This window comes from Hippopotamus amphibius, chromosome X, assembly GCF_030028045.1.
Source record: "Hippopotamus amphibius kiboko isolate mHipAmp2 chromosome X, mHipAmp2.hap2, whole genome shotgun sequence".
NCBI classification, from domain to species: Eukaryota; Metazoa; Chordata; class Mammalia; order Artiodactyla; family Hippopotamidae; genus Hippopotamus; species Hippopotamus amphibius.
In genome coordinates, this window is record NC_080203.1 from 113,485,415 (window position 1) to 113,512,322 (window position 26,908).

Here is a 26,908-nt window from a genome sequence, read left to right on the forward strand (position 1 = left end):
TCTCAAGTTACTTAACATTAAAATAAATAACTTTTAAGTTTTAAGTTTAACGTGTAAGTTAAATTATATATCGCAGAATTGAAAAATAGTTTAGAAATTTGGGTTTTCTTCACGTTTGATTTTGCTAACTCGTCTCATATACGATTTCCCAATCACTGTAGCAGTTTAGTCAGATATTTTTGTAGTACTGTAATCGTAATTTTTCTACTTATTTTGGTGATGACTTCCAGTCCATTCCAAATCCCCACCAATATTATCATATTTCAGGTCCTACCTCAAACTGTTGCAACTCAACATTTCGGGCAAGTGTAATTCAAAAAAAAAACGTCAGAAAGGATTAAATTAAGGGTGCATGTGAGGCAGTTATAATTTTGTATTGTGGAATTAATCTGAATAAGGTTGAAAGTAAGGTTATTATAGTAGACTTAGAGGAGTTGGAAGCATGTAAAAACCTGGTAACATTAATAGATCATTGGTTCTTATAACGTCAAAGAATTGTTGCAGTCAGCGTGCTGGAGGGAGTAATCTTTAGAGAGTGAAATGTTTGAAGGTCATATTATTGAAGGATGAGCAAGCATGTACTAGTAATGACTAAGTTAGTGTATGATCACGGAATGGTGGCTGAGGAGAAGCTCATGGGAGGAAAGAAGGTCCAAAAACTGAGAAGCCAGACTTGCTAAAGAATTATCTCCATTGATGTTAGTTATTAATAATTATGTATGAATGAATTAATGTACGTGCATAGGTATGTATATATGTACATAGGTATGTACCTAGGTATGTGTGTATTAGAAGGCTTAGTTCAATTATAATGTTGCTCCAATTTAGTCTTAGCTGGTGCATTTAATAAGTAAAAATTAATAATAAAAAGCATAACCACTATCCTGGTGTCAGTCAAATACTGTTTTGTGAACAGAAATAGACTCACAGACATAGAAAACAAACTTCTGGTTATCAAAGGGGAAAGGGGGGTGAGGAAGGGAAAATTAGGAGGTTGGGATTAACAGATACACACTACTATATGTAAAATAGATAACCGATAAGGACCTATTGTATAGCACAGGGAACTCTACTCAACAGTTTGTAATAAACCATGTAGGAAAAGAAAAGGAGTGTGTGTATGTGTGTGTCTGTGTATATCTCACAGTGCTGTACACCTGAAACTAACATGATATTGTAAATCAATTATACTTCAATTAAAAAATTTTAAGAAAACAAAAAAATATACTGTTTTGTATTATGGTTAAATGAGGACATGTCTTGCCTTCTCTCCAAGACAATCACAATGGCTAATTCTTTATTTCTCCCACAGCTATGGTTTATAAGAAACACATCTGTAAGGAATAATTAGAGACAGAGTCAGCTTTGAAGAGGGAACATTTGTTTTTATCAGATCTTGACATTTAGTGGCAAAGCTGGTATGCACATATGAAGAGTGGAATTGTTTTTTTTAAATACCATTAGCCAAGGTTTAATGACCTTTTCAGTCTGCGCCTGATGTTGAACAAAATGCTTTGCGTGCATTGCATTACTCTCATTATTTTCCCCCTACCTTGAATTTTTCATATTTGTAACTACTCAAGGATTTTTAGTAACTTTACCAAATGTTGCAACCATTACCATAAACTGGTTTTAGAACATTCTCATCCTCCCGATAAGATCCCTCATGCCCATTTACAGTTAATGCTCATTATCCCCCCTAGGCCCAGGGGACCACTGATCTACTTTCTGTTTCTATAAATTTGCCTTTTCTGGACATTTCATATAAATGGAATCTTACAATATATAGTCTCTTGTGTTTGGAGTTTTTGACTTAGCATAATGTTTTTGAGCTTCATCCATGTTGTTGCATGTATCAGTACTTCATTCCCTTTTATTGCTGAATAGTATTCTATGGTATTGATATGCCACTTTTTGTTTCCATTCACTAGTTGATGGACGTTTAAGTTGTTCTTAGTTTGGGGCCATTATGAATAACGTTGCTGTGAATATTATTGTACAAATCTTGGTGAACATATGCTTTCATTTACCTTGGATAGATACCTAGGGATAGAATTGCTCAGTGGTATGGTAACAGAAGTATTCTTAAGGATAGATTTTGTTTTCAAAAGCAGAACAGATGCTGATTATATTTAAATATATACATCTTGATATACTGTCCCAGATGTAGAGCTCCTATCTAAAAGTTTATTTTTTTAAGATTTAAGTCATTTATTTATTTATTTATTTATTTATTTATTTATTTATTTATTTATTTATGGCTGCATTGGGTCTTTGTTACTGCACACAGGCTTTCTCTAGTTGTGGCAAGCGGGGGCTACTCTTCATTGGTGCATGGGCTTCTTATTGCGGTGGCTTCTCTTATTGTGGAGCACAGGCTCTAGGCACGCGGACTTCAGTAGTTGCAGCATGCAGGCTCAGTAGTTGTGGTACATGGGCTTAGTTGCTCTGCGGCATGTGGGATTTTCGCAGACCGGGTATCGAACCCATGTTCCCTGCAATGGCAGGCGGATTCTTAACCACTGTGCCACCAGGGAAGTTCCTAAAACTTTAGATACGTGGAAATTGTAAAATACACACACACAGATATTATTTAATGGAAATATAATTGTTATGTGTCTTTTTTTTGCTGAGGGAAAGCAATATGATACTATGAGAGGGAAGGGTTCTGAAGTTGAGTGTAGTAAATGATCTGTGATGGTTTCACTGGGGGAAATAATGTATAAGTCAGTACCAAAAGATGAATATGAGTAAGCTAGGTGAAAAGAAACTTAAAAGAGCATTTCAATTAGATGGAACAGCATGTGCAAAATCCTTGCAGCAGGAGGGAACTTGAAGATTTTTGAGGAATGGGAAGAAATACAATAAGGCTGACTTTTTGTCAATGAGAAGACAAGTAGAGTCTGGGACTCAAGGGTTTGCTCATGTTCCTAAAATCAGTGAGAATCACTGAAGGGATATAAGCAGGTAGATGACAAAATAGGATAATCTTGTCTGCATTGGAAAATAGTGATTAGTCAGGATTTGTAGTGAATGTTGGGGGAGCACTTATAGTCTAGCTGGGTTTTTTTCTCTTGCGTGAATATTTTTGGGGGGAGGGAAGGGGGTAAGATATTTGTCATGTTGATACGAACAGGAAAAGACACACCTGTGATTGATGGTTTGTTAAGTCATGTGCCCTGTGCCCAAGGAGGGTGATGTTAGAAACAGTGAGTGATCCCTAAATATATGATAATGGATCAATTAGCAAAAATGGTTATGTAAATATAAAATCAGTTATAAAGCATAAAGACAAATATATAAACTTTTCTTGTAATTCATATGATAAGCTTCATAGCAAAAAGAACAAAACTAAATACAAACTCTTGACTATGTACAGTATTGTCCATTAGATAACTGCAATTTATAAACACCCAATATTTGTATCATTAGTAATGATAATAACGTTATTAGCTGCCAATTATTTAATGCCAACTGTGTGAGCTACTCTAAATATTTTTATAGCTTATCCTCAAAATAACATTACTGAGTAGTTATTTTTAACCCCCTTTTTAGATTAGAAAACTAAGGTTCAGGAGCATGAAATGTCTTGCCCCAAATTTCACAGATAATAAATAATGGAACAGGTTTCCCAGTAACGTTCCATGTGTAAGCCCAGGAAGGATGCTTACTGGTTCTGCTATTTTGCCTCCTTCCAAGCTCTTTGTAAAATAAAAGTTACGTATTTCAAAACCATTTTTCTAACAAATAGAATCTAAATCATAAGTTTTTAAACTGGCATTTAGAAACTCTTACCTTTCATCCCATTTCTCTCTGCCAGGCTCTCCACCTTGGATGAAATAATTCACACAGAGAAAATATAGTAACCTACCCTGTCATTTATAAGTAAATGGACCTTTAGAAGTGAGCAATTTTTTCCCCCTTCCTTCCTGTCAGTTTGACAAGGCCAACTATTTAATGGGCAATTTGTTGTATTTCTAAAATTTATCTTAAGGATATGAAATTGGGAAAAGATAGAATGAAAAGCAAATGACTTCCAAATGAAAAAAGACAGAAGCACTCAAGGCAAAGAAATGAACCATCTTGGATCCTGTAACTAAAAGGAAATAATTGAATATTTCGTAGTCGTCTTAAACATTCTGTTTTCTATATTAAAGTTAAGATTGTACTATAATCACATAATATCCACCCCCCCCCCTTTTCTCTAGTTGCTAATATTATTCCTAAAATAGAATATTTCTTGCTGGCTCTATGTCCTGAAATAATATACACAGATTTTTTTTCAGATTTAGCGATGGATTTTAGAAGCTGCAAATGGTAAAACTTACTGACTTGTCATCTACGGATATTCATGGTCATAAACTAGGCAATATTCCCAATGAGAAAAAAGTTAATTTTTGTAGCTCTTGCTTCCTTTTTTTCATTAAAAGAAATCCAAATAGTGCTTGAAATAAAACCTAATTTTAAAATTCTGTAAGACTTACGCCAGTGGGCTTTTATGCAAATGGCCAATTGTAGACATAATAACTAAACAAGAGTGAGAAATGCTAACAGAGTTCACTTAAGCAATGTCAATGAATGTTCTTTTTGACTAAATAATGACAGATGGCTACCTTCTTAGTGAGTTTCTAACTATAATGGTTTGACACTTAAAAAGAGCACTTCCCTAATGACACAAGAGTGCCCTTTTCTGAAAGTTATTTGTGCATCATCCTTTTTATAATATGACTATTAATGTGATGCTAAATGAGTTTTTTTCAAAACAAGTGTTTCAATTTAAGCTCAGTCATAGGCAGTCTATAACAATTGATGCAATATGTGTGTGTTCTGCCTTGCAAAGATGTCAATGCCTGTGTATGATTTTTCTTTTTTTCTTCTTCTAGTTTTATTGAGATATAATTGACATACAGCACTGTATAAGTTTAAGGTGTCCGACATAATGATTTGACTTACATACATCATGAAATTATTACCACGATAGGTTTAGCGAATATCCATCATCTCATATAGATACAACATTAAAGAAATAGAAAATTTTTTCCTCCCTTGTGATGAGAACTCTCAAGATTTGCTTTCTTAACAACTTTCATATATAACATACAGCAGTGTTAATTGTATTTATCATGTGGTACATTACATCCCTAGTACTTACTTATAACTGGAAGTTTGTACCTTTAGACTGCCTTCATCCAATTTCCCCTTCCCCCCAACCCCATCCCCTGCCTCTGGAAACCAGAAATCTGAACTCTTTTTCTATAGTTTGTTTGGTTGTTTTTGAAGTATAATTTACCTATAACACTATGTTAGTTCCTGTTACGCAGCATAGTGATTCTGTATTTCTATACATTTCAAAATGATCACCACTATAAGTCTAGTTATAATATGTCACGATACAAAGATATTACATCGTTACTGACTATATTCCCCACACTGTACATTTCATACCCTTGACTCATTTATTTTGCAACTGGAAGTTTGTATCTCTTAATCTCCAACCTCCATTCCTTCTGGCAACCACCTAACTGTTCTCTGTGTCTATAACTCTGTTTCTATTTGGATATGTTTATTCATTTGTTTTATATTTTAGATTCTGTATATAAGTGAAATCATTCAGTATTTGTGCTTCTCTGTCTTATTTCACTTTGCATAATACCCTCTAGGTCCATCCATGTTGTTGCAAATGGCAAGATTTCATTCTTTATGGCTGAGTAAAGTATATACAGTGAGATATACATATGCCAGATCTTTATCCATGAATCTATTGATGAGATTACTTCCATATCTTGGCTATTGTAAATAATGATGCAGTGAGCATAGGGGTGTGTATATCTTCTCTAATTAGTGTTTTTTTTTTTTTCCTTTGAATAAATACCCAGGAGTGAAATTGCTGGATCATATGTAGTTCTCTTTTTAATTTTTTGAGGGATCTCCATACTGTTTTCCATGGTGGCTGCACCAATTTCTATTCCCACCAACAGTGTATGAGGGTGCCCTTTTCTACATATCCTTACCAACACCTGTTATTTGCTGTCTTTTTTAATTTAATTCGGCTGTACCACACGGCATGTGGGATCTCAGTTCCCCAACCAGGAATTGAACCCAGACCCCCATAGTAAAAGTGCTGAGTCCTAGACACTGGACCACCAGGGACTCCCTTGTTGTCTTTTTTAATACTAACCATCCTAACAGGTGTGGGGTGATATCTCATTGTGGTTTTTTTTTTTAGTTAATTAATTAATTTGGCTGCTTTGGGTCTTTGTTACTACCTGCAGGCTTTCTCTAGTTGCGGCGAGTAGGGCTACTCTTCGTTGTGGTGCGCAGGCTTCTCATTGAAGTGGCTTCTCTTGTTGCGGAACACAGGCTCTAGGCATGCGGGCTTCAGTAGTTGTGGCATGCAGGCTCAGTAGTTACTGCTTTCAGGCTCTAGAGTGCAGGCTCAGGGCTTCCTAGGTGGCGCAGTGGTTAAGAATCCGCCTGACAATGCAGAGGTCACAGGTTCGATCCCAGCTCCAGGAAGATCCCACATGCCACGGAGCAACTAAGCCCGTGTGCCAAAAATAAAAATAAAAATAGAGTGCAGGCTCAGTAGTTGTGGCATATGGCCTTAGCTGCTCCGTGGCAGGTGGGGTCTTCCTGGACCAGGGCTCACACCCATGTCCCCTGCATTATTAGGTGGATTCTTAACCACTGTGCCACCAGGGAAGTCCCTCTCGTGGTTTTATTTGCATTTCCCTGATCAGCGATGTTAAGCATCATTTTATATGCCATTTTTACGTCTTTGGAAAAATGTCTATTCAGGTCATCTATCCATTTGTGTACTATTTTTATTAAATCATTGACATGTAATATATTTTAGGGATCTATCCATACAATAAAATAAAAAAGATGAAATATCTGACAAATTGCAGAAAATTGTTAAATATCTATAGGGAATTGATGATGCCATGATAAAGAGTAGATAAACAAGGAATATCATAATTTTAAATAAGGATACATATCAGTGCATCCTAATTTAATTCAATTCACTCATGCTCTTACACCTGAAAACATAGGATTATGTTAGAAACGGTACTATTTGGGCCTGCCTCCTAGACCCAGATTCCCCATTTCCTTCTTACCACCCTCCTTGGAACTGGGTCTCTATCCTTCATAATGTCATATGGTTTTATTCATTGATTTGTCACCCTCCTCCACTCTCTTCCAAATTTTTGCTTAGGCTAGTCAGATGCTTCCTAAGGTTTGTGACTGAGGAAAACTAATCCATCCTCTTTTTGAAAAGTGGCAGTGAGAACTTTCTGTGATATTACAAGAGACCGTGCAGATGAAGAAAACAAAAAGCAAAAAACATTGATAAGTCCATGTTAGAGAGACCTACTATTGGAGAATGGTGAGCTAGTGTGTTTAAAGTTCCATCTTTTACTTTTTAAAATGACATCGGGGAAGAATCATGCCTTCTCTTCCTCTAAGATCCTACTGGATGTGTTCATTGAGACAGCATAGAGTTTTGGTGGTATACAGAATAATCCAAACCTTGTATGGCAATTCCTAAGTTCTTACCTGAAATATTTTTAAAGTATGATATATTTACCAGTAAATATGGAATAAATGATTTATACATTCTAGCTAAATTCTTTTGGTAAATAAATAGAATTCTACAAAATAGTGTTACCTGAAAATGGAGCTATTTATGCAGCACAACTTAGTAAAAAAAATCCTTTGAGAAGACATAAGCTTTTTATTTAAATATTGTTGAATTGGTTAACATGAGGTTGATATAACAATGGACGGAAATGACCTGAGATTTTTTTTTAATTAGACTCAAATGTACATGTGCACACACACACATCTGCATACAGCAATTCCCTGTTACATATTGTGTAAACAGTTACCTGTAGCTATGAGTACAGAAACAGGATCTTTATGGGTTTTTTTTTTTTGGCTACATTGGGTCTTCGTTGCTGCACATGGGCTTTCTCTAGTTGGAGCGAGCAGGGGAGTACTCTTTGTTGTGGTGCACGGGCTTCTCATTGCAGTGGCTTCTCCTGTTGCAGAGCATAGGCGTGTGGGCTTTGGTAGTTGTGGCACATGGACTCAGTAGTTGTGGCACATGGGCTTAGTTGCTCCGCGGCATGTGGGATCTTCCCGGACCAGGGATTGAACCCATTTCCCCTGCATTGGCAGGTGGATTCTTAACCACTGAACCACTAGGAAAGTCCCAGAAACAGGATCTTTAGCACAAAATAATGAAAACTAATTCAAACGACTGGGTGTCAGGATCCTTGGGTTCCTGCACAGATCGGTCATTAAATACCAGGGGGGCACGTGCGCCACAACTCTTGAGCCTGTGCTCTAGAGCCCGTGAGCCACAACTATTGAGCCCATGTGCCGCAACTGTTGAAGCCCACGCGCCTAGGACCCGTGCTCCACAACGGGAGAAGCCACTGCAATGAGGAGCCCGTGCACCACAATGGAGAGTAGCCCCCACAACTAGAGAAAGCCCGTGTGCAGCAACGAAGACCCAATGCAGCCAATAAATAAATAAAATAAATAAATAAATAAAAACCTGGGGGACATTGGTAATGTCACTTACCAGTTAACTTTTTAGAACTTCTTCATTTCTTTAGTGTGGGGGTGGGAGAAGAGTAGTGGCTAGATCATCTAAAGTTTTCCTTTAGTGCTATTATTCTATAGCATTTCCAAAGAATTCTTTATTTAGAACCAATTTATAATTGGAAGCACCATCTGGTGTCATGAAAGGGAATTTCAGGGAAAGTTTTAGTTAATTGTCTTTGCAACAACCATGTGTCATTAGTTTAAGGGGAAGAAAAGAATGTATCAGAATGTGTCATGTATTATCTTAACAAATATTCATTCGGTGATATTCAGAACACCACCATAGAAGCATGTCAGACACGTTACATATTACAATTTTCCACATCACAAGTATAACCTTTTGGTTATTTTACATAATTTTCTATGCTTTGTTTTAATATTGTTATTCTCATATCAGTTTGGGAGCTGACCTGACCATTTAGTTTGGAGAAGTTTTTACTCAAATAAAATATTATTAAATCAGTGGATTAAAATAAAATATTATCTCAATGTAGTTTTTACCTCCAAGCACTCAGATGTAAATTATGAAAATGTCTGAATAAAAGATGCCATTGAATGTTATAAAAAATAAGTGCTTAAGATGTGTTATGGAGTGTTTCCAGGCACCTATTTTAACCTTTTCTGTCCAATATATTTGTTCATTTGGAAAACCATACCTGAGGTTCTGGCATGAATTTATTTCCAAAGAACCTAATTCCTTTGAACTCTACATATTGGAAGAAATGAAGTGAAACATTTAAATGAGGACATTTACATGCATATGAATTATCTTCACAATATGGAGTTAATAAGTTTCTAGTGCTTTAAAGAGTAGGATCCTGAAAGAGTTATTGCCATGTTGGGAAAACTCATGGTTAAAGTTATGAAACACTAATGTACCTTGTGAGGAAATGGACTTCATATAACTTAGCTTCATGAGTTAAAAGAAATGAACAGAGAATCTGCTGATTTTTTCATTAATAACTAAGCAGCAGTCTTTTTAGAGTTACTCTGCTGGAATTTACTACAATAGCAGAAGAAAAACCACCTTGTATATCTTTACAAGTTTTAAAAATGAAATTTTAAACAGTAAATAGCATGGCACTAAAACAGTGTAACCACTCTGGATTCAACCCCAGAATAAAATCGAAATCAGACTAATTAATGATAGCTATAAACCATTCTAAATTCAGAATTAAACTTAGCAAGTAATTATTCTGAAACATGCACAAAATTTATTTTAAAGAATATTTGACCATGATCAATCACCAGGCGTCTATTTGCCTGTAAGGATGAAACACATTCTAACATTTAACCATCTGTCAGTCAACATTATTTATTGAATACCTGCTGTGTATGGAATAGTTAACCTTAAAACAAATCAATCACAAAAAAGTCAAGATTTTAATACTGAATAAAGCAAATGAAGCACCTACATCAATTTATGGTCAACTTAATAGGAAGTTGCTTCATCATTTTGCATTTCTATTATATATTTACTCTTGGAATGTATTATTTGCATATACTATGAACAGCCTTCAATTAGGAAGTCAACGTATATAGTATACAAGTATCCTATCAGCAGCTGCCTTATAGCTAGGATTACCCCACTATCTCCACACAACATTTAAGAAAGGGACTTTCCTGTATCACCTAATGTGTCATTAATTAAAGGATTAACACTGGCCTGCTACCTAATTATCCTTAGATAAGATGCAGTGTGATAACTTCTCTGCATCCTATAATGTTATTACCAATCTTCTGAGCAAACATTGTCAAGGAGGAAAAAATTTCCCTCTACCCTTCTAGGTTCCTCTGGCTGATCTAAGAATTAAATTAACATGAGATAGGTTAACAGGAGAAATAAAAGTTTAATAATGTGTATACATGGGAGAGACCCAGGAGAGCTGAGTAACTTACCAATGCTATCTTCAGTCAAAAACAGAAGAGGATGTTGTGGGTAATGGTTTGGGACTCCAAAGGGTAGGGGAGCAATTCACAGGGAGATAGGAGAGCAAATATTTGCTAAGCAAGTGTTTGCTGGCCCACATAGAGACAATAGGACTGTGAGTGGACTCTGATCTCCAGGCCCTGTCCAGTCTTTGGCACCACACTTCGTTCATATTTTTGGCAGGGATGTCTGGTGATCTCTATTCTGGAACAGGCCCTCTATCTAAATTCTTTTAGGCAGTTGAGGGAAGGTCGAAGTTTCTTTGGGAGTCTTTTGGGCCTTGCTTGTTTTCAGCTCGAAATAATCCACATAGCAGAGAGACATTTTAGAGTGGAAAATTTTTCTCCTCTACAGCATTAAAAAGAAATCCTCACATGGTCATTTTTTAAAGATGTGGATAAAGTGTTTCTCTATTAGGTTTCTAGTTGAGTCTATTAAATTCCATGTGCATATTGAGCATACATATTAAATCTTTTATTTATTTTGCTATTACCTCCAGTTTAAAATGCAACTAGGAAACAATATTAGGGTATTATATAATGTGGGCTGTTAGATAAAATGAGGATACTTTGAGGCTGGACTTTGAAAAGTGGGCAGTTCACTATTTTAGTGTAGTCTGGAATGAGAAGAAGAAAAAAGAGAAGGAGGGGAGGAAGGAAGAAAAGAGGGAAGGAAAGAAAGAAGAAAAAGGAAAGAAAGTAGGAAAGAAGAAAAGGAGAGAAAGAGAAGGGAATAAGAAAGGAAAGTGGAGATGGAAGGAGAAAGGTATATATGCTCCAAATTTCTAAGAGTGCCTTGGAATAGTCTTAACGTTAATATTAGTTCCTGTAACAAAATAGTTTTCATTCAGAGTTTCATTTTATTAACCTTAAAATCAGGAGTACATTTACTTTCCTGGGAAAGAACATCTATGAATATATGCAAAATTTTTGCCAAAGATCTAGAAGATTAAAATTATATTAAGTCTAAATTATTTTCTCTTATTTCTGGTTATTTAATATTTTCCCAGCTTTATTGAGATATAATTGATATACAATCATGTGTTTGTCAACAGATGAATAAACAAAATACGGCATATACACACAATGGAATATGTTTCTGCTTTAAAAAGGAAGGACATTCTGACACAAGCTACAAACATGGGTGAATCTTGAAAGCATTATGCTAAGTGAAATAAGACAGTCATGAGAGGGTAAATGCTATACGATTCCACTTATATGAAGTATCTAGAGTAGTTAATAGAGACAGAAAGTAGAAGGGTGGTTTCCAGGAATTACGGGGAGTGAGGAATGAAGAGTTGTTGTTTAATGGGTACAGAGTTCTGGTTTTGTAAGATAAAAAAAGTTATGGTGATGGATAGTGGTGATTGTTGCACAGCAATGTAAGTATTTAATGCCACTGAACTATACACTTAAAAATGATTAAAATGATAAATGTTATATTTATTTTACCACAATTAAAAATAAATAAGTATAAATTAAAAACTTTAAAAACCCATATATCTCCTTACTATCATAAAATCAATGATTATTCTTTGCAGCAATTAAGAGAATGCCAAAATTTAAAACTATAGTTTTCCATAACTCCATACACCTATAAAAACGTGTCTTTGCAGTTGACATCATCACTAGGTCTTTCATTATTCTCTGCATATTTAATTGTGCATTTTCTAATATAAACTATATTTTTTTCCTTTCCTGTATTCTCTGGTTACTTTATATCCATTGTAATCATAATACTTTTAGATAATGGCAGGCAGCCTCATCAATTCATGAATAAATATGTATATAGATGGGTTTTTAAAAGAATACTGAAAGAATAAAATTTACTTAAATCCAATTACCAGTGTATTTAAAATAATTATTAACAAGTGATAAACTCCAAAGTTAGTAATTAAAGGTCTACCTTGTTTTATTGCACTTCACAGATAATGCTTTTTTTTTTTTTTTCAAATTGAAGGTTTGTGGCAACCTGCGTGGAGCACGTTTGTCGGCACCATTTTTCTAACAAAATTTGCTTACTTCATGTCTGTGTCACTTTTTGGTAATTTTCCCATATTTCAAACTTCTTCACTATTATTATATTTGTTACGGTGATCTGTGGTTAGTGATCTTTGATTTTACTACTACAATTCACTGAAGACTCAGATGATGGTTAGCATTTGTGAGCAATAATTTTGGATTAAGGTGTGTACATGGTTTTTTCAGACATAATGCTATTGCACACTTAATAGACTGCAGTATAGTATAAACATAAATTTTATATGCCCTGGGAAGCCAAAAGATTCTTATGATTCATTTTGTTGCAATAGTTGCTTTATTGCGATGGTCTGGATCTGAGCCTGCCATATCTCTGAGGTGTGCCTGTATTGCATTTTTCAATGTAACTGAAGTCAGTTAAAACATTTTGTTTTTATTTGATTTTAGCATAGAAAAAATTTTAAACTATTGTGTTTGGTTACCATTGCTACGGTAATAAATTATCACACAGTGAATGAAAAGAACATAAAATTATTATTATTTTACAGTTCTGAAGGTCATAATCCAAAAAGAGTCTTATTGGGCTAAAATCGTGAAGTTGGCAGGATTGCATTCTTTTCTGGAAGCTCTAGCGGACCATTTGTTTTTGTGCTTTTTCCAGCTTCTAGAGGAAGCTTTTTCCTCGTCTCATGGTCCTCTTCCATCTTCACAGTCAACAATCACATCACTCCAACCTCTTATCCCATCAAATCCCTTTCTCTGCTCTCTTCTCCTGCCACCCTTGCACTTATAAAGACCATTGTGATTACACTGAGCCCACCCAGATAACCTAGGATAATCTTCCCATTTCAAGGTCATACGATTAGTAACATTAGTTCCATCTGCAATTTTAATTCTCCTTTGCCATGTAACCTAACATATTCACAAGTTCCAGGGTCAGGATATGGTAATCTTTGAGGGGTATTATCCTGCCTGCCACAATCCAATTGGTGAATTGGAAACTCTAGATAGCTAAACTTTTATTTTTTTGTTTTTCAAAATACATTTGAGTTGCTAATTAAGTTTATATTTGATTTCCAAAGATAGTAGAGAGAGACAGAAAACAAACAACTAAAAGGGCAATCTAAAAAATGCTCAAAGGACTCTTGACAGGGATTCATGTGTATTTTATGGCTACTGCTAAACAATAATTAGATACCTGGTATATGATCAGCATGATGTTCAAGGGACTAATCAGGCCTAGAAACATTAAACATATAATTGGAAAGAGGCAACTTATGCAAATAACTCCTATCCAAATCAACTTCTCTCATAGCAAATCTACAAACATCAGCCGAAATATAATTCTCTTTGTTAGTTGAGATATGGAAAATATTGAGTTAATGACCCCATCAGACACCAGGATATATTCTATAACTATCATGTCAGTAATTTGCATTTATTCCCCAAAAGGCAAACGTAGGAGATAAATAAACTCTTTATTAACCTTTAAAATCTTCCCAAATGCAGAAGAAATTGTTTCCTAAGACAATGACAACTTCCGTATTTAAGCCTGTACTTTCCTGCCTGTGTTCAGACATAATATTTTCCTGTTCTATGTGCTTTTTATCAGTGCTTGTGTACCTTGTTAAAGGGTTTTAAATCTAAGAATGGAGATCTGAACCATAGCACTTTATGCTTCATTCTTGTGTGCTGTCTTTCCTCTAAACTTTCCAACCCTACTACAGCCATTCATTCATTCATATCAATACCCCTGAGAAGTGAAGTGGCCAGCTAATCCCTTTGATAGAAAGGGGGAAAGAAAATTTAAGTGACTTTGCTTTTTAATTAAGTTACTACAGTCACAGAAGCAGATCCTTATTTCCTCGCTATTTTCATTACACGAATAGCACGGGATAATACAAATATGAAACTCACAAGAAACTACTTCCCTTTTTGCACAAAACTCAATATTCGTGTAGTTTTTTTTTTTTTTACCATGGAAAGAAAGAAAAAAAATAGTTATTTGCTCCTTCTTAATATTATCTTACCGAACAATTTATGGAAGGAAATTGGGAGGCAATATGCCTGGTAGCTAAGAGTGTAGACTTTGGAAGAAACATGCCAGGAGTTGGCTTATAACCCTTTTGCTTAAAAACTGTGTGATTTGAGACAATTTTCTGAGCCTGAAATTCATCATATGTGAAGTGGGATAATAGGAGATACATCACAGAGTTGGTGTGAGAAATAAATGAAATACGATACACTAGGCGTGTAGAATAGTCCAACCCCGCTTCTTTTGTGTCACATTTAGAATCAATGAATAATTACTGAAGTGCATTATAAACCAGTCATTCTAATATACACTTTCATGTACATGTTTAATAAACTGTTCCATGATTTTTGAGGTGAAATGCCTTGCATCTTAGTGGACCCAATAGAAACAGGTCATCTCACTGAAAGAAATATTTTTACTAACTGACCCAACATTTCCAACTGGCCATAGGTTCTCTGTCAATTACGATCCCATGTATTGCGATAAGTTCCAGAAAGTTCTATTCTGAAATGGAAATGTAACTTCAACTGAGGCTCTATCCGAGTTCAAGCTTGTGGGTGCCCACTTTTAACAATCTGTATGGCTCTATCTTTTTCTTTACCCAAACTGTTGACCCAGGGAAGGTTAGGTCTCCTCCAAGACTTCTATTTGACCAGCTTCTTCAACCAAGATTATTTTGTAATGTATAAAAATATCAAATTACTGTGTTGTATACCTGGAACTAATATAATAGTGTAAGTCAATTATACTTCAATTAAAAAAGAAAAGAAACTTTTATTGTGTAATTGACTAGATAAACTGTCCCTCATGTACTTTTCCTATAAGTATATCAAGCAACATGGTGGGTGGGTTTTTTTCTTTTGGATCACTTTTCATGGTACATCCAGCTAAGCCAGATCCAGAATAATGACAGAACAGAAACTTTTGTTCACTGTAGCTTTTCTCCCTGTAAGTCTTCCCAATAAAATTTATGTTATATTTATACCATATGATATAACTATGGGTCTGTGTTCTTTTTATGATACACATCTTATATTTCCTTTGACGCTGTAGTAAATACCACAGTCATCTATGGAATAATGAAATCAGTGAGTAAAGATAGAGAAGAACCTATATGGTGGTAGAATTGTCATTCTAATATTTTTGCATACTATTTTTATAGGTGATTTCTTCAAGCTACTTTGACAATGTTCTTCCCAAGAGTCAAGAGAAGCTGAACACCTATTTTATTCTTAAATCACTTTATCACAGGTCAGTAAGTTGATGGTTATATCATTTTGGATTCCTCCTGGTTGCATTGAATAGAAACTCAGTTATATTTACAAAGTTTTAAACACTGTTTAACTCAACATATGGTTTTCAAACACCAACTATGTGCCAGAAACTCTTCTAGATACTATGGAAATGTGAGTGACCAAAACAAGCAAAAATATCTACCCTCATGGAAATTAGAACTTAGGAGGTAAGAGAGAAAATAAAGAAATAAAATATATAATATGTTAGAGGGTAATAATTATTAACAATAACTGTAAAGGGGAAAAGGTGCTGAGATTTTAGATAGGATTGGAAACAGGGGCCTATTGAGAAAGTGACATGTCGCATATAAGACTTAAAGAAACTGAGACAGGAACCTAAGCAGATGTCTAGGGTGAGGTTATTTCAGAATGAAAGAGCACAAAATCATGACAGGATTATTCAGGAAACAAAGAAACTGATGACTAGAACAGAGTGAGCAAATGGAAGAGTAGTAGGAGATAAAGTTAAAAGGGAGGAGGGCTAGACCTTGTATAAATATATTGCTATTACTGTGATTGACATGAGAATTTAGATGGTTCTGAGCATGAGAATGACAGGATGAGATGTATATTTTATCAGTGGGGGGCCTTTTATGAAGTTATTATAGTATTCCAGGCAACAATATATGGTTGCTTGGACCAGGGTCACGTCAGTGGAAGTGGTGAACACAGACACCATATTGCACAGTAGCAGGGGTATATTAACTTTGCAATCTATGTGACTGGTTATGCACTGTACTGTTTAGGGGGAAACATTCACATAGATGCTGAAAACTCAGCCTCTGTGCACAGGTGGTGAATTGAATCTTGGAGATAGAGTTTCGGGTGAAGTAGAAAAGAATAGCTTTATTGCTTTGCCAGGCAAAGAGGGACACAGGGGGCTCCTGCCCTCGAAAACTATGTGTCCCAACCTGGGAGGATTTGGTGAGGAGTTTTATAGCAGTGGTTCAAGGGCAGGGTTGCTGATAAGGATTAAGATGTGTGCAGGCCTGCACTCCTTTAATCTGGTCTTAGGTGGTCTCCTCCTAATGAGCTTCTCTGGTTCCTTTAATCTGTCATCAGGTGGTCCTCTCTAGAATGAAGAATGCTAACATCTTCTATTTGTTGGGGATTTTATTTCTGCAGAAGAACTTAAAGATATTGTTATGTGTATCCCTTGAGGTGGAACCAGGACCCTACCCCAAGGCTGCACTATTGTTTCTTGGTGGCTCCTCCCTTGTCTCTGCATCCCCTCCCTTCCCTGATTAGCAACTGTTTGAATCTGCCCTTTGGAACTCAGGGAAGGTCGTGGAGGCTGGAGTCTATTCCCCGCGAACAAGAAATGGGGACACGGAAAGGCTTCCGTGCCCAGGAGCCCCACAGGGTCCTGCTCAGTTTCAACATGGCATGCGTATTAACATGCTTCCTGGAGTTGTACTATACAATAACCCTGAAAAGCAGTCACATTCTGTGTGTACTGTGAAGGTAGAGATGATACATTATGACAAGATGGATATGGGTTGTGAGAGAATGAGAGGAGTCAAAGATGACATCAAATACTTCGATTGAAGAAAAGTAAGGCTATAGCTGACATTAGCTAACCTAGTTAAAACTGAAAGGGGTGCAGGTGTGGGGAGCAAAAAGAGAATCTCAGTTTTGGACATTTTATGCTTGAGATATCCAGTGGAGACACAAGTGACTGTTGAATAGTCTGGTAGATGTAGAAGTCCAGAAGTCAGAAGAGAGGAATGGGCTGGAGTCATACATTTGTTAGTAATCAGCATATGGATACATTTAAGGCTGTGTGACTACATAAGATCATCACAATAATAAAAGTAGAATGAAAACATAAGAGGTCACAAAACTGAATTTGGGGCACTCCAGTATTTGGAGGAAGTCTAGGAGAGGAGTAGCAGCCAGAAAAGGAGAGTAGAAAAACATGGTAGAGAATATTAAAAAAAAATTTATATCACCTCTGTTCAATGCTGGTGACTCAATTTTTCATTAGCTTATAAAAGTTCAAAATTGGAGGGGGAAGTTCTCCTTTGGCCTAGTGGTTAGGATTCTGGGCTTTCACTGCCATGGCCCAGGCTAAATCCCTGGTTGGGAAACTGAGATCTAAACAAATTATGTTATATTAAAATGATTGGCCAATGGGTCACTGTTGAAAATGCTAAATGTATGAAAATGTAAGTTTCTAAGTTAAAAAGCAGAAAAAACAATACTTTTTACTTGATATATGTATATATGTGTGTGTGTGTGTATAAAATATAAAAATAGGAGAGCTAGAGAATTACATAAACAGTATTTTCTTCTTGAACTTGTAGCACTGCCATTGTTTTATTTTTTGTCATACCACTTCCTCCTGTACTTCCTAAAGGTATTTTGTGATATAGGAGTCAGATATTTTTTAAAAGTCTTATAATTTTTAAATGAATAAAAATTGAGAGCTGATAATTTTCTGATACTCATTGATCATTAGAGATATCCCACATAGTGCAAAACCCGGACAGGTAAGCACTAACCTAGAAAAACAATTGAAAGGAGTAAGCAATTCAATAGAGTTTAGAAATATTACATGATTACACAGTTGGCAGTATAGAATAGTGGTTTAACTGTTCACACTCTGGCTTGTGGGTTTGAATCTTTTTTAAAAATAGAGGTAAAATTCACATACCATAATATTCACCATTTTAAAGTACACAGATTCAGTGGTTTTTAGTATATTCACAGAGCTGTGCAGTCATCACCGCTAATGCCTAAACATTTTCATCATCACTTTCTGTTCCCTCCAAGGCCCTTGACAAACACTAATCTACTTTCTGTTCTTATGGGTTTGCCTATTCTGGACATTTCCTGTAAAGGGAATCATATAATTTGTGACCTTTTGTGACTAGCTTCTTTCACTTAGCATAATGTTTTCAAAGATCATCCATTGTAGCATGTATCAGTGCTTCATTCCTTTTTCTTGCTGAATTACGTTCCACTGTATGAATATACCACTTCTGTTTATCCGTTCATCAGTTGAGGGACATTTGGGTTGTTTGCACTATCTGATTATTGTGAATAATGCTGCTATGAACATTTGTGTATAAGTTTTTGAGTGAGCATATCTTCAGTTCTTCCGGATCGTATGGTAACTCTACATTTAACATTTTGAGGAATGCCAAACTATTCACATTCCCACCAGCAATGTGTGAGGGTCCCAATTTCTCCACATCCCAGCTGACATTTGCTATTTTTTTTTTAATTATTATGGCCATCCTAGTGTGTGTGAAGTAATATTATAGCTATCCTAGTGAGTGTGAAGTGGTATCTCAATGTGGTTCTTTTTTTTTTTTTTTTAATTAATTTATATTGGAGTATAGTTGGCTTACTATGTTGTGTTAGTTTCAAGAGTACAGCAAAGTGAACCAGTTATACATATACATATATCCACTCTTTATTAGATTCTTTTCCCATATAGGTCATTACAGAGCATTGAGTAGAGTTTCCTGTGCTATACAGTAGGTTCTAATTAGTTACCTATTTTATGTATAGTGTTGTATATATGTCAGTCCCAATCTCCCAATTTTCCCCCCTCCATAAATAGTATTTTGTTTGAGAGATTTTATTCTAAAATTATAAATATAGCTAGCTTAAAAAAGAAAGAGTATATGGGCCAACCATGGTATGTCTGTGAAAGTAAAATCAAAATGGAGTTGGTATTGCTAAAGAGCTCTGTAAAATGGAGCTAGGAGGCTATTGCGGAAGTGTAACTTAAACATGTCTCAGCCTGGATGGAATCTGACCTTTTGACCCCTTATTGTCCTAAAGAACATCTGCCAGAAAGTAATACTTACCTAGACCCTTACCCTAAAACAACTCGAGATTCCTTAAGGGCAAATATTTCCTGAATTGAATCAGAGTCCATCACAATTCCCACCAAGCAAGTTTCAAAACCTTGTGGCTTTTTGTCTTTGTAAGTCCTTGACTGTTTGAAATGGGGGACATGGAAAAGATATGAACTTGGGAGGATCCCACAGGATCCTGCTCCATCTCATTTGTTCTTTGCAGCCTTGATACTGATTACTGTTCAACACGTCATATTGTTTTGCAGTATTCCATGAAGATTCATTTTTCGATTTAAAAGTTTTTCTTAAAATCAAGGTTAACTCTAAGTTTTGATTAATTCAGGGGCAGGGGAGCAGAATTTGCCACCCCAAAATATCTCTTTGGCATAAAGATTATTTTAGGCTGATTATTTCTGAGACACAGCAGATACAAGAGAAGCTCTGAAAACCAAGTAGAATGTCTCCTTTGTAAGAGATATTTACATTTATAAGGGAAAACTCCATTTGTAAGGGTCTCTCTCTCTCTGTACCAGGAGGAAGGGATGATTCTAAATCTCTAGAAACTCTTATTTATTTATTTATTTATTTTGCTTTACAAATATTTTTTTTTTTAAGTTTTTGATCTTAGTTTCCCCAACCAGGGGTCTAACCCACACCTCTACATTGGAAGCATAGAATCTTAACCACTGGACCACCAGGGAAGTCCCTCTAGAAACTTCTCAATGGAGAAGGCATGAACTTATATCTGCATAAGAACCTTACCCTTGTTTATGTGTATTTCCTGGTAACCTCCCATAATTGGCCTTCCCCATTCCCACTCCCAGCATCTTCTTTTGTCTTCTGGACATAGAATTTAAGGTGGTGGTTTGGGCCCATTCTAGGAGTTATGTACTCAGTTTTCCTGGGCATCTCCCATGTATACTGGAGGTATATGTGCTATGAAACGTCTGTTTGTTTTTCTCCTATTAGTCTGTCTTTTACTACATGGGTGTCTAAGCCAAGAACCTAGAAGAGTAGAGGGAAAATTATTTTTCCTACCCCCAGCAGCAAACACAGAGGTACTATTTAAAAGCAAAAAAAAAAAAAAAAAAAAAAAAAAAACACAACCACAAGCCCAAAATGGAGTCAGTTATGCTAGGCCACACCACTAACCTAACTGAAGCTTCAACCTCCCCCAGAAATGTAGTCTTAACCGATCAGTCAGGAATTTTCTGATCAGCACCAATGAGGTAACTTATCACGAGAGCCTTCTCCATCCCCCAAAGGAAGATGAGGTCATCTGCCCCATAGACCCCATCCATCCCCCATAGGTTGTTTGAATGATTTATTTCATTTACGATCACCTTGTCTTGTCTTGAAAAACCTTTCCCTTTCTGTAGCCCTTTGGAGTTCCCCTCTGCTCACCAGATGGGATGCTGCCCAATTCGTGAATCCTTCAGTAAAGTCAAGTAGATCTTTACTCAGCTGAATTTTGTTTTTTAACAGAATTGAGGAGGTAGTTTCAGTGGCCTGTTTGAGGAATAGTCAGGCCTGTGGCTCAAGCAAAGGGGACAAAGGGAAAGTGAGATTAAAGGGGGCTAGATCATATAGTGCCTTAAGGGAATGGTAAGTACTTTGTCTTTAGTAATATGGGAAGCTATTAGTATGTTTGAGAAATAACATGATTTAACATAGATTTTAATAAGATCCCCATGGATCCCTATCCTGTGTTAAGAATGAGCTGAAGATTGTAACATATTCTCCATGGTCTCTGTGCTTCAGGATATCCTGTGTCCTCCCTCATCTGAGTTATGCTGATTAATCCAAGATTTAGCTCATGTGTGTCCTTTCCTAAAAACATTTGCTTTTTTTTTTTAATCGGAGTATAGTTGACTTAAAATGTTATATATGCATTTGCTGATCTCCCATTCAGGGAGAAGAAATAACAAAGGTACAGCATTTAGGCATTTAAAGATCTGTTAAAAAAAGAAATAACAGCCCCCAAATAGAGTCATGTACCCACCACGATAGTGTTAGTGAACACAAGTTCGTGTGCCTGACACACAGTGAGGCCAAACAAACCGAAATGTTGGAGCTGGGAGCAGAGAAAGGGTGACTGCAGGGCCAAGCCAGGAGAAACGGGCGGCTCGTGCTCAAAATCCCCAAACTCCCCAATGGTTTTGGCAGAGAAGATTAAGAGGCAAAATTTGGGGTGAGGACTGCAGGGTGTGTGACTTCTGATTGGTTGGTGGTGAGGTAACCGGTGGTGCTCCAGGGATCTTGTGCTCACCTTGAAGTTACCATCCTCCACGTTGAGGGGAGCCTTAGTTCCTGCAGAAGAGATCAGAGATATTGATATATATATTCCTTGAGGAGGAACCAGGATCCTGCTTTAAAGACTGCACTATTGTTTCTCACTGCTTCTCCTTTGTTTCTGCATTGTCTCCCTTCCTTAATTAGCAACTGTTTGAATCTGCTCTTTGGTACTCAGGGAAGGTCTGGGAGGCTGAAGCCTTTATTCTGTAAATAAGAAAAGGGGGACCGGCAAAGGCTTTGAACGCCGGAAGCCCGCTCAGGGTTCTGCTGGGTTTCAATAGCAAATCAAGACTTAATTGTATGGGTTTATCTCTGGGCTCTCTATTCTGTTCCATTGATCTATATTTCTGTTTTTTGCCAGTACTATACTGTCTTGATCACTGTGGTCTTGTAGTATAATTTGAAGTCAGGGATCCTGATTCCACTAGCTCTGTCTTTCCTTCTCAAGATTAGTTTGGCTATTCGGGGTCTTTTGCGTTTCCATACAAATTGTAAAATTTCTTGTTCTAGTTCTGTGAAAAATGCCATTGGTAATTTGATAGGGATTGTGTTGAATCTGTAAACTGCTTTGGGTAGTATACTCATTTTCACAATGTTGATTCTTCTAACCCAAGAATATGGTATGTCCCTCCAGCTGTTTGTATCATCTTTGATTTCTTTTATCAGTGTCTTACAGTTTTCTGCATACAGGTCTTTTGCCTCCTTAGGCAGGTTTATTCCTAGGTATTTTATTATTTTTCTTGCAATGGTAAATAGGAGTGTTTTCTTAATTTCTCTTTCTGCTCTTTCATTGTTAGTGTATATGAATGCAAGAGATTTCTGTGCATTAATTTTGTATCCTGCTACTTTAGTAAATTCATTGATTAGTGCTAGCAGTTTTCTGGGTTTTCTATGTATAATATCATGTCATCTGCAAAGAGTGACAATTTTACTTCTTCTTTTCCAATTTGGATTCCTTTTATTTCATTTTTTTCTCTGATTGTTGTGGCTAAAACTCCCAAAACTATGTTGAATAATAGTGGTGAGAATGGGCACCCTTGTCTTGTTCCTGTTCTTAGAGAGAGCCCAGAGATAAACCCATGCACATATGGGCACCATATCTTTGACAAAGGAGGCAAGAATATACAATGGAGAAAAGACAGCCTCTTCAATAAGTGGTGCTGGGAAAATTGGACAGCTACATGTAAAAGAATGAAATTAGAACCGTTCCTAACACCATACACAAAAATAAACTCAAAATGGATTAAAGACCTAAATGTAAGGCCAGACACTATAAAACTCTTAGAGTAAAACATAGGCAGAACACTTTATGACATCCATCAAAGCAAGATCCTTTTTGACCCACCTCCTAGAATAATGGAAATAAAATAAAAAATAAACAAATGGGACCTAATGAAACTTAAAAGCTTTTGCACAGCAAAAGAAACCATAAACAACTCAAGAAGTCAACCCTCAGAATGGGAGAAAATATTTGCCAAAGAAGCAACTGACAAAGGAACAATCTCCAAAATATACAAGCAGCCCATGCAGCTTAATACCAAAAAAGCAAATAACCAAATCCACAAATGGGCGGATGACCTAAATAGACATTTCTCCAAAGAAGACATGCAAATGGCTAACTAACACATGAAAAGATGCTCAACATCACTAATCACCAAAGAAATGCAAGTCAAAGCCACAATGAGGTATCATCTCACACCTGTCAGAATGGCCATCATCAAAACATCTAGAAGCAATAAATGCTGGAGAGGGTGTGGAGAAAAGGGAACCCTCCTGCACTGCTGTGGGAATGTAAATTGGTACAGCCATATGGAATTTCCTTAAAAAACTAAAAATGGAACTACCATATGACCCAGCAATCCCACTCCTGGGCATATACCCTGAGAAAACCATAATCCAAAAAGAAACATGTACCGTAATGTTCATTGCAGCACTATTTACAATAGCCAGGACATGGAAGCAACCTACATGCCCATCAACAGATGAATGGATAAAGAAGATGTGGCACACATATACAATGGAATATTACTCATCCATAAAAAGGAATGAAATTGAGTTATTTCTAGTGAGGTGGATGGACCTAGAGTCTGTCACACAGAGTGAAGTAAGCCAGAAAGAGAAAAACAAATACCATATGTTAACTCATATACATGGAATCTAAAAAAATGGTACTGATGAACCCAGTGACAGGGCAAGAATAAAGATGCAGATGTAGAGAACAGACTTGAGGACACGGGGCGGGGGTGGTGGGCAAAGGGGAAGCCAGGACCAAGTGAGAGAGTAGCATTGACATATATACAGTACCAAATGTAAAATAGCTAGCTAGTGGGAAGCTGCTGCATAACACAGGGAGATCAACTCAATGATGGGTGATGCCTTAGAGGGCTGGGATAGGGATGGTGGGAGGGAGTCACAGGAGGGAGGGGATATGGGGGTATATGTATAAATATAGCTGATTCACTTTGTTGTACAGCAAAAAGTGGCACAATAGTGTAAAGCAATTATATTCTAATAAAGATCTTAAAAAAAAAACCAAAAACCAACCAACCTTGCGATTCCCTCCATCCCCACCCCCAATGATGTCCTGGCCTAAAAATAATTTTTTTTTCTCTTACTAATAGCTCCCTTGCCCCACTTTTCTTCCTATAAAAACCCTCCATTTTGTACAACCCCTCAATATGCCCTTCTAGTTGCTAAGTAGGATGCTGCCTGATTCATGAATCACCTAATAAAGCCAATATGTTTCTTAATAGTTCTTTATTCTGGAAGTGCATGTATATATGTATAAAATGCCATGATATGCAAAATGAGAACTAGACACCTTCTAAATGCTGTAGTGATTGACTTAGATGAAATAGTTTTGGCTACTAAAGCCCTAAAGGAAATAATTCAGGGAAGTTTTCTCAAATATGAAAGGAGAATGGTTGATCTTGTCCATTACTTTTAAACATGATCTTTAATATTTGCACAATGTTAAGTGTAGAACTAAGTCCTAATGTTCAAAATATCATTGACTTTAAAGCCATTTCAAGCATCCACCTCATCATTAAAACATATTTACAGAGTAAACTTTCTCTACCCCTCTATCCCACCCCCACCTCCACACCCCCCGCCCCCTTGCATGTTTTTATCTCATTCATGGATGTGTTTAGCAATGGTGCTATATTCTCTAAAAGTTCTCTGCAAGATGGACTAGATCTTTGGAATAGTTTTTCTGTTGGAAAGTTACTTTCAATTACCAGTTTGGGCTTTAAACTTTCAAAAATAATCAGCAAATAGCCATTTGGGTTTTTCCTTCCAAGATGACTTAACAGACTATTGGGAACATTCATAGCTAATTCCCCTAAGACCTCATTCCAAAATAAATGACTGTTAGAAGAACTGATCTGCTCAAGTTCTTCCCTGACAAAGATCTTTTAGCGATCACTGATTTCTGCCCTTTAACAGATTTAGAAACTAGTTTTCTTCTAGGCTAACCCACTTCTGCAAATGGCTTATTATTAAAAAAGAATTAATTACTCCACATGAAGTTGAAAACATGATTTCCAAAGGAAAATTCAAGTCCTAAAGTAGGCAACTTATAAGACAATTAAGGAACAAAAATTCCATGAGAAGAAAAAAAAGTCACAGAAACCGCCTTTATCTAGCAATGAATTGGGTGAATCCCCAAGCCTTTAAAATAAGGGAAAATTAAATACCATCAGCTGTTTATTTTAACATGCATATCTTAATTCACTTCAATTTAAATTTAAACTAAATTTAAGCTAAACTTAAACTGCCAATTCAATGTCGTCATTAAGGAACTGTTTACTTTCTTGGATTTATTTTTCTTTTGTTTGTCTGTGGGTTTCGTTTTGTTTTTTAAAATATCTAGAATGCAGATTTTCCCTGCTTTCCTGCCCTATGTGCTTGGTTATCTTTGTAAGATAGAAAAAAAAAAAGAAGAGACTATGAGGGATGGCATGATCGTGTCAGGGAGGAAGAAATTTTCCTCTGCCCTTCCAAGTTCTTCTGGCTGGTCTAAGAATTAAGTTGACGTGAGAGAGATTAACAGGAGAAAATCAAACAAAAGTTTAATAACATGTATACATGGGAGAGACTCCGAAGAACTGAGTGACTCACCAAAATGGTGGAAGCCCTCACCTTGAATATCATCTTTAGCTAAAAACTAAAGAGGATGTTGGGGGTAGTGGTTTGAGATTTCAAAGGGGAGGAAGGCAATTGACATGGAGATAGAAAATAAATGTTTGGTAAACAAATGTTTGCTGGGCCAGGCAGAGACAATGGGACAGAGAGAAATTTTAAGTCTTTGCTAAATTCCTTGCTGTCTGCCTCACCTACTTCATATTATGCTATAGTTAGCTATGGTGATGCCTCAGTTCCTAGAACAGGTCCTCTGTCTGTATTCTTTTAGGCAATTAGGGGGGAGGTCAAAGATTTTGAGGGAGTCTTTTGGACCTTGATTGTTTCCAGCTCAAAATAATCCGCATGCTAAAGAGGTGCCTTTTGGGGTGGCAAATTTTTCTCCCCTACATTAACATACCTGAAGTTTATTTTGAAGGTGGTTTGTATTAATTAGTAAGAGAAGTTTTTCTACCTAAAGTGGGGTCCTGAGATTAGTATCATGAAAATCACCTGGCATGTTTTAAAAAACACAAACACCTGAGCCTCACCTATGGCGTCAATCTCTAAGGGGTGGCTCTCAGGAGTAATTAATTTAAAAATCTCTTCAAGTGATTCTTATGCACCTAAGGCGTTGAGAAGCCTCAATCTAGCAGATGTCAGTCCTTTAAGAAAAGACCCAGAAAACGGGAATGCTTCTCCACCAAGCAGAAAACCAAAGGAAGTGAGCTAAGACGCAGGGATCTTAGTGGGAGGTAGATGGGCAAACTGGCCGGAGCACCATAAGACAGAAGGAGAAAGGAAAACCAGATTGGAGGGACTCCGTG